The 14,217-nt window shown below is 40.8% G+C and overlaps 1 protein-coding gene and 1 non-coding gene across 9 annotated transcripts in view; one reads left to right on the top strand and one right to left on the bottom strand.

The window, feature by feature from the left end:
• MEIS2 (Meis homeobox 2) overlaps positions 1-14,217 on the top strand; it is a 208,921-nt gene that overhangs the window by 87,339 nt on the left and 107,365 nt on the right. The gene's annotated exons all lie outside the window — the stretch shown is intronic.
• On the bottom strand, positions 12,919-13,001 carry TRNAS-UGA. Its single transcript has one exon. It is a non-coding gene; the product is annotated as a tRNA-Ser (tRNA).

Here is a 14,217-nt window from a genome sequence, read left to right as displayed (position 1 = left end):
GACTCTACGTTTTTTGGTCCAGCTTCTATAAAATCTTCCTGCTATATTGAGCCAAAGTACCCATCAATGCTTCTTTTATTGGACATGCTTCATATATTGTGATGAGATTATATGCATCCGTAGAGGTTATTAGGAAAAACTTAACATGCCACTGATGTGCAATGAAGGAAAGTTAATTGTGTAGATGCCACAGAACTGCCTCAACGAGTAGAGCCCTCTGTCAGAAGTATTAATCTGCCTTGAATAAAAACTGCTAAACAGGCTTGTAACCAATAGCCTCAGGTAAAACCTGGTATTAATAAATCCATGGCAATGAATCAAACCACAACTATCTTTATTCACATAGGGATCTATAGACTGTAAAACCACTGATAGAGGCTGGTCTGTACACAAATTCCTCTTTCATATTGCTCACAGAATTTCAGTCAAATACAGTTGTTGAAAATGTGCATGTCTCTTTTCAACCTCAATCACGTTATCAGTACCAAGTATTTTCATTAGCCAAGAAAACAAATTCTTCTGGACAATATATAAAATTTACTTTTTAATCAAGAATTTTCTTTTTTCTATTTGAAATGTCCCATGGATAATTGAACTATCCTGGAAATTTCAAGTATCGTGGACCTGAAACTCCTATACAATTCAACTGCATCTGAAATTGGTCATTGTTGAAGGTGACTAACTGGTAAATGTGTGAGATTTGCATGGCTGAATTATGGGTAGAGTTGAGAAGTAGCTACTTTGAAAAGTGATGCCTCTAAATTTGATGTTAATTATTACTATCTGTGTGGTACAACAAATGCCTCAACCTCCAAATATACATACAGAGATATAATTTATACAAGTAGATCTATTTGTATGTATTTTCATCTGGAGAAAGGTTTATAGATTAGATGACATTACAGATACATTTCTGTCCCATAAATCTGTTTCCCCTTGTCTTCACATGGAGCAATAGACTATTGTTTTCTTTCATTTGTGGAACAGACTAAACCTAAAGCCAAATGCAGAGAGGTAGGCAGAGAGGAGAGAGCTATGATAAGAATGACAGCATTTGTGGACTTAGACTAAGTTTGTTCTGTGTTCCCTAGATCATTTGGGATGCAATCAATATTGTGAATTAGATGTTTTTCTAGAGTAAGGGACATAGAGATCTAAGTGTGAGTTTGAAAGGAGCAAGAGAGAAAGCTAGATCAAACATACCTCCCACCCCCACCACCATTCAATTATAAAAGTTATTTTGTCCATTTAAATAACTAATTTAAGGGACTTTGGAGATTCACTTAAAACAGTGCTTTCCCAGATTTTTCAGGCCATGAAAAATGTGGATTAGGACTTACCAAATGCAGTCTGCCCATCTCCTTTACTCCTGTCTCTGGTAGGTCATTAATCCATGTCCATTTGTTCAGCTTTTACTGAGCTGTTACTCAATATGTTAGGAGCTGGTTTTACTAATTCAGTTTATCCATATCCATACTCACTCTGTATCTGTGTATATGTACACGGACATTGTAATTGTACACATTCATAGAGATTTTTATACCCAAGTCACTATTTTCCAGACCCTCATTTTCAGTTTCCAGACCCTTGTCAATAGCAGACTAAGGAGAATGCGGAAGTCTTTGAGTCTCCCAAGGATAATTTGGTGAAGCATCAAAATGATCGGGAAGTAACTTTCTAAATACTTCTTTCCAATTTGCATGTCTTCATAATAATGAAAGCATATCCTCCACTGCCATAAACCCACCCCAAAAGATATAGTTTAAAACACTTTCATTGTCTCAGTAGACACAGTTTTCTGTGTAAACGTTTCTCCAGCCAGTATTTTCCCATTTACACCACACTTAGGCATCCTAGCAGTGCTAAAATAAACATTGGCTTCAGCTGAATAGGACAAATGTTTGCACTCTGGAATTGTTTGTTGATGAAATAAATATTTTCAACCCAAAACAAAACAAACCTGAACTCTAAATTTATTAATGGGAAAGTGAGGCCAAATTTATGTTGGGTTTATGCTTGAGCTGACATTGCATCTTAAATTTATTTTTGTGGTTACAGGTGTTCTACTTTCATGGGTTGTCCTAAGGAACCCAATCAGTAGGAAAAAAAAAAATAGTAATATAAGAAGTAGGGGATATGTTCAGCAGCTTAGAGTTCCATTCTACTTTATTTTCAGCCTGAAAATTCTCCTTTATACCTAAATGTGTGCAGCACAGAATGTCATTTCTATGATTCTTCCTATAATGCATTCTTGCACTTATGTGATGCTTCACTTAAAAATACTTTAGCTTCCAACCCCAATCAATAACTTTAATGCCTGCTCCAAATAAGCTAAAATAGTTTTGATAATTTTCTGGCAAATGGCAAACTTTTGCCTTTTAGCAGTTAAAAACTTTCTGAAATATTTAAAAATCATTTTTGACAGTATATTAAAGTGAGTGGAAGTCTTTATCTAAAGATCCCAGTCAACTTTTCATGTACTTAAAATATTACAGGCAAATTGAGGAGGTGACTTATTATAGAAATAAGTAGACTTCAATGAATAAATTTTCTGAAAGAAAAGTGACTCTTTTGTGAAGGAATTCAAATTGCATACTTCATTTTGCGTCTTATGTTAACTGGCTTTTACTCACCTACATGCATTTACAAACCCATGTAAATAGGTCAAAGGTTATTGTGAAACTTGAGAGGAAATGCAGAACTGTGGGAAATGGGTAGAAGTATATTTTATAAACATTTAGTTTTTTGAATTTACATTGGGTTGATTTTATTGGTAATTTATAAAACATGAAAAAAATGTAAAACCAACATTAATTGGTTTAGAGATTATTTAACAAAACATATCTGTGTTATATATAGAAAGAATGTGTGTGTGTGTGTGTGTGTGTGTGTGTGTGTGTGTGTGTATAGAAGACCACTGATCTAGATACCAAAAAATAATCTAGGGAAAAATTGAAATACTCTTACTGTAAGCATTCTCTCTTTATTAAAATATTTTTGTTTATTTATTTATTTTGAGAGAGAGAGCAGAGGAGGGGTAGGGGGAAACAGAGAGAGAGAATACCAAGCAGGCTTTGCGCCACCCCACAGAGACCAATATGGAGCTCCATCTCACAAACCACGAGACCATGACCTGAGCCAAAACCAAGAATTGGTCATTTAACTGACTGGGTCTCCCAGACATCCCTACTGTAAGCATTCTTTAAATTGCCTTGCTTTATTAAGGATAATGATCACATGTAAATTTCCATTGTTTAATTCTCTGTATTCAATTTATCACTTTGTAAAAGATATGGTTATCAATAACAGATGTTTCAGGCTTACCCATATACTTTTTATGTGAAGAAAAGAATATTAGGCTATAAAATCATTGAGGTTTGTTATGTGATGAAAAGTAGTTTTCTAGGTACATGTAGACATCTTGGAGACAACATCGTGCTAGTTATTTGCTCACTGATGAAGCATCAGGGATATTTCATCAGAAATACCTGTTGTGTCTTTCCTAATCCAACAGAGGTGTCTGGTCTTAGTTTTGTTAATAAGCTAAGTTATTTAAAAAAAATTTTTTTTTTATTTCTGACAGAGAGAGAGACAGTGTGAGCAGGGGAGGGTCAGAGAGAGAGGGAGACACAAAATCTGAAGCAGGCTCCAGGCTCTGAGCTAGCTGTCAGTACAGAGCCCAACATGGGGCTCGAACCCATGAACTGTGAGATCTTGCCCTGAGCCGAAGTCGGATGCTTCACCAGCTGAGCCACCCAGGTGCCCCAATAAAATAAAATTTTAAGGAACTGGAATGAAGAACAAGAAATGTTATAAATCAGTGGTTTCTAAGAGTGTACTCACAAAGACATGCTGAGAAGCTGTATCAGTGAAAATATTTTTGGCTCCAAATAACAAAACCACTTCACAAACTGTCTTAAACGATCATGAGATAGTTCCAAGGTACGTGGTAGACTGGACTTTAAGGGAAATGGAGCTCAAGGGTCCTGTGAGTTCTTCAGAGACCCAGTGTGTCTTTGTTCTCCCATCTACGTCTTGGCTCCATCCACAGGTTGGGTTTCTTGGTAGTAATAACATGGCTGCCAGAGCTCTAGACGCTGCACTCAGATCCCTGGCTGAAAGTGGCTTCTTGTGGATCTCTAGTTTTACCGGAAGCCTCTAACAGACATTTTTTCTTTTCCTTCCTCCCTCCCTCCCTCCCTCCCTTCCTTCCTTCCTTCCTTTCATCATGTGGTAAGAATTTAGTCACACCAGCAAGGAAATAGGATTGCCTTTAGACAACTTGATCCATCCTTAAAGTTAAAAGAATTCTCAAGATTCCATTTCTTGCCCTCAGACTTTATATTATTATTCCCATTCTACATATGAAGCAAGGGAGTCCTGAAGCCACGGTTACTGTTCTAAGATACAGACTGTTTAGTCTTTCATGTATACCTAAGCCACCTCCAACCTCTTCCTCTCAAAAAATGTACATTCCAAAAATGGTCTCGTCTGGAATCAAGACGGGAAGCAGTACCTGTTGTCACTAAGCTACATCAGAATGGCTTTAGAAACTTTAACCAGTAGGAGATTGTTTTTCTGTTATTCAGGCATTTAGCAATCTGAGGTCATTGGCTTATCCATGAGAAAGTATGTGTTCTTTTTTCTCAGGTGAATAAGTAACAGCTCTGTGTCTCTCAAGAGCTATGTCCGTTGTAAGAGGGGGAAATTTTGAGGGGAAAAAATCTCTTTGGCACTAGCTTGGGTGATCAAGAGAAACAAATACTATCAATGATCCAGTTGATAGAGAAAGAGTGCAGGGTGAGTAATGAAGGAAGGGGTGATTTAAGGTAATTTGCATACAATGAAAGTTAGCAGCATAGTTTATGGACCACAGATCAGGCTTTGATGGAGAAGGCATAAGGTTATACCCCAGAAAAGTGTTAGATAAGCTTCTCAAATTTCTCTAGATAATAGAGATTATACCCATTTGCATAAAGTAAAAATCATTTACACGGTTACAGTGGCCAGGTAAGGTTTTGTGTCCTTCAGAGAAAAAGAGACTGCTGAACCATGGCTCAATTTGAGACTTATTTGTAGGTATCTTTTTTCCTGTCAAAATTGTTATAATTTGATTGAGTTGTTTGGTATGAAAATCGGTAGTTATGCTGAATGTCTGAAAGTTGGTGGCTGAAAAAATTAAATGGAAAACATCAGTGGTCAAAATAAGAATGTAAAGAATAAAATATGTATTACAAACAGGCAAGATTTATTTATTTAAAAATTCATATGAAGAAATACTCAAAACAAGGGGAGGAGATTATAAGTAATTGTATCAAAATAGTAATAATGCAGCTCTTTACCTCCCAGAGGATCTCTAAGTGCTTCTCAGAGCCCCCCATTTCTTTGAGAGATGTATAATAGATGCACGTATATACATAGAAATAACTTGTCAAGACTCTGAAATCCCTCTCCTACAGGGATCAAATTAGCATTAGGGAACTCAGTTTCAAAAGTTATGTCATCACAGGTAGGGGTCCTATGGAGCTGGTTTGTGGAAGGCAGCGAATCAGTAAATAATGCCTGGAATAGTGGAGTGTCAACAAGAAAGGCCTCACAACACACCAGTCCCTAGGGCGGGAACAGGTTTTGCCGGCATTGCGCCAGCAGTCTGAGCTCCTCAGAGGGCGCCGGGCACTGGAGTCCTGGTTTGTCCATTTGTTTTTTTTTTTTTTCAGTCCAGCCCATGGAGTCCCTGTTGAAGTTGCCGAGTTCAGTTTTCTCCCATTCATCTTTTATCTTTTCTATTATTTCTCCTAAAAATGTCCTTTGATTTTCCACATCAGCTTCATATCTCACTTAGAACTTAAGCCCCCTGACCCAGGAATGGCTGCATAAAATCACAGTGAGGAGTTAACATTAATGAATAGTGACTCATTAAGTGTGTGCTTATGTAACAGTGATGTTGAAAAGGCAAATAAAATGAACTTACAATGCAAGGCATTTCAACGTGATTTTTACATATCGTTTCCTTGGGATTTTTGAGAATGCAGAGGCTGCAACACAGCTTTACGCTGCCTCATAATTCTTGCAATAGACGGTTTTGTTGGCTGCTGTCTCTTAAGGCCTACCGAGGCACCATTTTGGTGACATGCAGGGGACCTTACTGGGCTGTTTCTGACCAAGTCTGGATCTTGTTCTTCAGTCTCTGTGGGTATTCTGTCTGGTGTCATGAATGCTGATGACAAGCCTTGAGGCAGAGGCGTGAACGTGTATAAAGAGCAAGCAGCTCAACGTACAGCCTGTGGGATACCTGGGACGTGCCAACACATCCAGGAGAATCAACCTTTGAGGCCATTTCCAGCACTATTATTCTAGGAGTCTAGAAAGTTTCCTGACATCATAGCAGATTACTTTCATTTTCCTGTGGAAACAGAATTGTCTGATAATGCCTAGAGCAACAAAGACCTTATCCTGCTCAGACTGAGTTTTGTGCTTGAATATCACAGCTGACACTTACTGCTAGAATTTTGATCTGAGCACAGTGTTCAAGATGGCAGCCCTTACTGGCTGAGAGAGACGGAGTTCGCATACTCTCTGAACAGAGAGCCCTTAGTTATCTACAGCATGAGATATAAATAATTGTCTCTTTTGTGTAGAGAATGGGATACTTAGTGTATTTGTTTAAAAGTGTTTTTCTCTAGTTTTATCTTTGGAATGGTAAGTAGAAGCTGTTGGGCATAACCAACAATTAAAGTTATATAGTAGTTGTGGAGACCCGAAGGCCAATTTGAGAATTATTCATTTACACTTTATCATGGGGAACAATATTCTAGAAAGGAATTTGGAAGAGAAGAGTCCAAAAGTGTGGACCACTTCTTTTTGTTTTAACGTTTGTTTATTTTGAGAGAGAGAGAGAGACACTGTGTGTGCGTGTGTGCGCGTGCGTGCGCACGTGCATGCATGCACACCTGCACACAAGTCTGAGAGGGACAGAGAATCCCAAGTAGTCTCCAGACTGTCAGCACAGAGCCTCATGTGACGCTCGATCTCACAAACCCTGAGATGATGACCTGAGCTGAAATCAGGAATCAGTGCTCAACTGACTGAGCCACCCAGGTGCCCCTGTGGACCAGTTCTTAATACATGATAAAGTCTGTTGATGTTAGTATGAAATACTGATTGGTTATAGCAGGTATCTTATCTAGTTCAGCATGTGATGATGTTCTTGTCTCCAGGTGACATAATTCTTGCTTTTATTTTACGTTTGCCTTCCTTCTCTCATTAATTTAAAAGAAAAAGAAATTGTGAAACCTAAAATTATTAACAGTTCTCAGATGAATAAAATCTAGCATTGAGTGTTTTTCTTTTCATCCCCAAATCATTGCTAGTATTATATTTGAGCAAAAGCGAGGGTTCTAATGAATGCAGAGCTTTTGGCTTTCTGACAAGTATTTTCTGGAGTGTCACACAGAGTCTCTGGCCCAAGGAAACGTGAACACACAGGGTTCACTTGAGGCAGGAGGGAGGGTCTCTGCCAAACAGGCAGAATAATCAGAGGGCCTTGCTGCTCTCCTCCCTACTTAGCAGCTGGGTTGGCTTCAGACTCTCGGGGGTTGTCACACTAAACTCCAGGGAGCACCAGGCTCTCCTCCAGCTATGGTCAGCCATTCAAGGAAACATCTTTCCAGATGTGAATGAGCCCTCTAGGAGACATGGCTTCATATAGTTTCCATATTCAGTAGGTACTGGGAGCAAGGCTCTGTAAAACACCAAAAAAACCCAAAAAACCTGATACACTTAAAAATCCTCCATGTATTACTATTGTCTCAGAAATATGTCCATTAAAAAGCAAAACAAAATTAATCAACTTCAGTTGTCACCAAGATCAGGCCCTCTTCTACAGCTATAGAACAACTCTCCAATTTGCCTTGTTTAAATGTAAGTAGATGTAGGCACAGTTAGACGAAGATGTGACTTGTAAGAAACTTCTTCAACAACGTGCACTAATCCCTGCTGCCACTAAAATGCAGATCAATTGTTGAGGGGAAAAAAATTCTACTTGATGAGAAAACTACTTTAATCAACATTCACTTCCACCGTAATGTTACCTGACTCATCTATTCATTTATTCAATCCATATTTGGTGGCCTTTTCTCCCCCCACCTTTGAGCAAATACTTCACTAAGTTATAGGAGGAACGAGAGCCTGCCTTCAAGGAATTTAAACACACGTAGAGACAAAGTGGGAATATCTAACCGAAGTCAAAAGTAGAAGGTGGAAAGTGTCAAAAGTATGGTATGGGTAAAAGTATTGGTAAAAATGTCAAAAGCAAAGGGGAAGTTGGTGGAGGAAGGAAAGATTACTCCCAGTTGAGGGAATTAGTGGACATGTTGAGGAGGCTGCAGATGGGGCAGGGGGAGAGAGGACTTTGCGGGCAGGCACTGGGGCAGGGGTGGGGAGTAGGGGCAGCAGGGACAGCAGTGATTAGCAGGGATTGTTTCCATAAAGCCTGAGATAAGGTGCCTGAGCAACAGGAAATGATGTTGGGAAGGCAAATCCATTCAGACTGGAGACATCACGAGTTAAGTGGTTGTAGACCTGACTAGATGGAGACTGAGTTTTTGTGCAACACACTGACTTGGTTTGGTTGTAGTTCTGCACAGTGAGTTTAGGAGAATTAAGTGGTTTGAAACGCCAGAAGCCTGGAGATGGAAATACTGGTTGTAAGGCTTTTGTATAACCAAAACAGAGGTTTCCCAAAGTATGGGGAGGGTATGATTTGTGGTATGTAAGGTGAATTTAAGTGATATTCAGATTTTGATAATAACATAGCCTAAATCTATGTATTAGAAAAACAAGTTTGCACAGCAAACCTCTGACTCCATAGACTATTGCCATGGATGAGTCTGAGAGGGAAAAATAGGTCTATTAACTTAAATGTAGTTAAAACATTTTTTTAATATTTATTTATTTTTGAGAGAGAGACAGAATGTGAGCGGGGGAAGGGCAGAGAGAGAGGGAGACACAGAATCTGAAACAGGCTCCAGGCTCTGAGCTGTCAGCACAGAGCCTGATGTGGGACTCAAACTCACAGACTGGTGAGATCATGACCTGAGCCGAGGTCGGATGCTTAACACTTAACCAACTGAGCCACCAAGGCACCCCTATTAACTTAAACATATTAAATAAACAGTACAGTGCTTATAATCTGCCCATATCGCTCAAACCTGGGAGGTCTTAGGGGAATGGCTAATGGTTGGGGAACTGTAATCTAAGTGACAGTTTGTGAGTTGCTACATTAGGGTAACAGAAATGGAAATGAAGAGACAAGCTTGAGAAGTTGTTCGATGGGGGAATCTGCAGATTTTTGCAATTCAATTGTAGTGAGCAATGAAACAAGAGAGAGCATTCCAAGATGTGGCTAACTAAGGTTTGGAGCTTGACCCTATTAAAATGCCAAAACCTATTAAAGACAGGAAAGACGAGTAGGTTCATGAGAAGGTAAGAAAGATTTCAGTATATGACAGTAAAGAGTTTGGGAGAATTTCAGCAGACATTAGAAATGTATAACTGAGGGGCGCCTGAGTGGCTCAGTCAGGTGAGGGTCCAACTTCAGCTCAGGTCATGATCTCATGGCCCGTGGGTTCGAGCCCTATGTCAGGCTCTGTGCTGAATTCTTGCTCGGAGCCTGGAGCCTGTTTTGGATCCTGTGTCTCCTTCTTTCTCTGCCCCTCCCCCGCTCACACTCTATCTTACTCTGTCTCTCAAAAATAAATAAATGTAAAAAAAAAAAAAAAAAAAGAAAAAGAAATGCAGAACTGAAAAGCTGGCATAGGAAGAGCTTTAGAAGTGTCCTCAGAGTTAACAGCTAAAGTTGTGAGATTATGACTGGGGACTACAGAGAAATGAAGAGGGCCAAGGATAGGTTCTTGGGGAAGTATATTTAGAAGTGATAGGAGTTAGAGAAGCTCACAAAGATGTCAGAGAGCTGAGGAGCAGGAACACAGAGGATCTTGAAAGAGCACTCCAAGCCTGAGCTTCTGGTGTAGCCCTTTGGTTAGCATAAGGTAGTCACTAAATAAATACTAAGGCAAAAGAAATGCATAATCACCAGAGTTGAGATCTATAGAGTTTGAGGGGCAGAAGAGAGAAAATATTGCATTTGGCCACGAGGAAGTCATTGGTGACCTTTGGGTCTGGAAAGTCTCAGGAAAGTGAAAGAGCAGAAGCCAGATTGCAAGTAGGGAAGGACAGAGTTAGGGCGTCTGGAGATGGACTCTCCTTTCAAGACATGAAAATAGAAAGCGTGCTAGCTTGAGGGGTAGTAGGGTAGAGAAAGGATTTTTTTTAACTGTTTATTTATTTTAAGAGAGAGAGTACACATGCATGTGTTCACAAGTTGGGAGAGAGTAAACCCCAGGCAGGCTCCATGCTAGCATCCCAGGACCACAAGATCAAAACCTGAGTCAATATCAGGAGTCAGACACTTAACCTACTGAGCCACCCACATGCCCCGAAAGGATTAAAAAAATTTTTTTAATGTTTGTTTATTCTTAGAGGGAGGGGGGAAGGAAGGAGGGAGGGAGCTTGGGATGGGCAAAGAGAGTGGGAGACATAGACTCCAAAGCAGGCTCCAGGTTCTGAGCTGTCAGCATGGAGCCCAACTCCGGGCTCAAACTCATGAACTGCAAGGTCATGACCCTGAGCCAAAGTCGGGCACCCAACTGACTGAGCCACCCAGGCACCCTTAAAAAGTGTTTTGTAGGGGCGCCTGGGTGGCTCAGTTGGTTAAACATCCTATTTTGGCTCAGGTCGTGATCTCATGGTTTGTAGGTTCGATCCCCGTGTCAGGCTCTGGGCTGACAGCTCAGAGCCTGGAGCCTGTTTTGAATTCTGTGTCTCCCTCTCTCTCTGACCCTCCCCTGCTCACACTCTCTCTCTCTCTCAGAAATAAATAAAAAACATTAAAAAAAGTGTTTTTTAAAAATTTAAACACGGGGTTTATAAATCACATTCCCAGTAGGGTTACTGTGAGGACTGAGTTAAATAAAAGTACACAATACATTGCCACACACATAGTACTTGTTCAGTAAATGGAATTATTTTCCATGGTTATTTCTCAGATTCTACTTTGATAGGTTTTCATGGACCATCTTTTGAATGAATCCTGTTTGCGTTTGATTTTTGGAAAGTGTATTTGTTGTAGACAAATAGTGACAAGGAGAAGGCAGTATTTGTCACCTGGTTAGACAAATGAAAACCTTGGCCCTGTTTTCTTAAAAATGAAAACTCCCATAGTTAGGTAAAGTTGCCTGTCACAGGCTGGGGACTGCAGTTCCCGGAGCAGCAGGATCCTTACTCAGTGATACTGTTCTGTGCGCTCTCAGCTTCGCTCGTTTTGCTGTGCTCAGTGCTAACCATCTTGCCCAGGGCAGGCACACTAAGTGTGGCTGTGACATTTCCCCTCCATTAGAAGAGGGAGCCATTGTTCACTAAGAGTCGACATGGGTTTACTGTGAGTGAATTCATCCAGACCCCATGTTGGCCTCTGACAGAGTTGTCATGGTGCCCATGTCTGTTCGTCCCTGTACGCCCAGTGCCTGACACAGATCCGGGCACATACTAGATACTTCGCTTATTAAGTAAATGAATCAGTGAGGTCCTCGTGAGCATGATGAAAAGTCATGTGCTGCTGAGAGTTTGGATAGGTGGCTTTGTTAAGAAAAGTCGGCACCAATAGATTTCTGGCACCCAAGCTCTGCTGGCTTTGTTTTCAGCCCAGTTATGTGCAATTATTTTTAAAATAATGAGTTGATTGAGGACATTGATGATTCTTTCTAATTTGTGCTGGATGAAGAGAGAGCCAATATGTTAAATGGCAGGAGCAGAATCCAAAGAAATCCTAAGAAATAGTACAGCAAATGGAATGAACAGTCCATGAATGGTTAGATCACTTAGGTTTGAATCTTGGTTGTACCATGAACCAGGGGTTTGACCATCAGCAGTCCTCTTAGCCTTTCAGCCTTAGATTCCAGCAAAGTTAGGAGAATCACTACTTCATGTGGCTCTTGCATGGGTGAAATACATGGGTGCAATGTGGAAACCCTTGGAGCAGTGCACTTGACACAGAGTAGGAATCACTTAGCTTATTTCCTACTGCCAAAAAGAATTTTGGATCTGATGCAACAATGAGCCAACTCTAACAAGACGAAATTATAAAGAAGATAAATGTAAAGAATGCTTAAGTACCAAAATTCAATTACATAAATATAAGATGGGAGCTTTATGACAGAAGGAGAGATTTTAGTTAACAGTAAGCACAATATGATTTAGCTAAAAGGAAAAAAAAGCCCTGTATTAATACAACAAAATAACTAGAATGGTGGATATCATGCAGGGTATAGTCCACTCTGATTAGACTGGCTTTGGATTATGGTATAGCAGTTATGGGCTCCACGCCTTAAGGGAGACATTGACAACCTGGAGCCCATTGTGATGACATTGGCTGGGGGGCGGGGGGGTCACCTTGGTTCAAAGGCCTGCGGTATAAGAAATGGCCAGAAGCAGCAGGGCACACATGAATTGGAGAAGAGAACATTTAGGAGCACAATACAGCTGCCTTTACCGCCAGAAGGATTGCCCTGGGGAGTAAGGTAGCCAGTGTTACTATGTGACCTGACCAAGGACTGGGGCAGGGATCAGTGGAGGTGCAGGGTTGTGTATTTCAGCTTGACCTCAGTCAGCACTTCCCAAGCACCCACTATCAGAATGCAGAATAAACCACCTGTGCAGTTGGAAGGCTTCACTTTTTTTAAAATTTTTAAAAATTTTTAATTATTTCTGGGAGAGAGACAGCATGAGCAGGAGAGAGTCAGAGAAAGAGGGAGACACAGAATCTGAAACAGGCTCCAGGCTCTGAGTTAGCTGTCAGCACAGAGCCCAACGTGGGGCTCGAACCCACGAACTGAGATCATGACCTGAGCTCAAGTCAGATGCTTAACCGACTGAGCCACCCAGGCTCACCAAGGCTTCACTTTCTTAAGCATGGTTAATACAGTTGTGTTTGGGGCGCCTTGGTGGCTGAAGTCAGTTGGGTGTCCTACTCTTGATTTTGGCTCTGGTCATGATCTCACAGTGCATGAGATGGAGCCCTGCATCGGGCTCTGTGCTGACAGCTCGGATCCTGCCTGGAATTCTTTCTCTGTCCCTCCTTTGCTTGCACTGTGTCCTTCAAAATAAATAAACATGAAAAAAAAAAGACAGGCTTGTTTGTTCCTTGGCACATGTGTTACAGAGGGATTGAGAACTGGCTATGGGCCATTCCTGCCCCATGGAACCTGGACTTCCCATGCCTTTCCTTATTTTTTTTTTAAATATTTTTATTTATTTCTAGGAGAGAGAGAGAGAGAGAAACAGCGTGAGCAGGGGAGGGTCAGAGAGAGAGGGAGACACAGACTCTGAAATAGGCTCCAGGCTCTGAGCTGGCAGTCAGCACAGAGCCCGATGCAGGGCTCGAACTCACGAACCGTGAGATCATGACCTAAGCGAAAGTCGGACGCTTAACCGACTAAGCCACCCAGGCGCCCCTTCCCATGCCTTTCCTAAGTCGAAGGGAAGACACAGCAGAATGCTGGTTTTGCCTCAAAAAAGGTAGAATACAGCTCAGTTTATAGGCAGACAATAAAAATTAACCAAGAAGGGTAAAGAGTTTTTCAGCCCAATGTTTGTTTTATAACATTTTAAAAGAACCGTTAACTGAATTTCCTTCTTAGCCTTAATCAAATTCTCTGATTAAGAATTCTTCAAGCTCTCCACAAAGTAAGCAGTCTTTCCTCTCACATCTGGCAGTTTTTATAAAGAGAGCAACATGCTCAAGGCATAGCTCAAAATAGAACCTAAATCTCCCAACTTATAAATCCCTGGGCTATCTCTATACAGTGCTTCTTATCCTGAACTTTCTAGAGGCTGTTTGAATTCACCCTTCTAGTTCTTGGCGGGCTCTTCATGCAGTGATCCACACTCTCTGACTCTCCAGCTTCAGAAAGGTGAGAGGACTTGGCAAATGGAACCTCAGAGAGTAAATAGCACAGGGAAGCCTGAATGCAAAAATGTATTGGGAAGGGCCACTTGGGTTTCTGGGTGAAGAAATGGTGATCCTTATTTTCAGCTAGAAGACAGTGGGATGAAGTCATGCCGCTTGGAGGTCTTGGTCGTTAATCACAAAGCGGGTTGGCC

This window comes from Hyaena hyaena, unplaced genomic scaffold, assembly GCF_003009895.1.
Source record: "Hyaena hyaena isolate Hyena2069 unplaced genomic scaffold, ASM300989v1 scaffold_727, whole genome shotgun sequence".
NCBI lineage: Eukaryota > Metazoa > Chordata > Mammalia > Carnivora > Hyaenidae > Hyaena > Hyaena hyaena.
This window is presented reverse-complemented; position numbering and strand designations above follow the sequence as displayed.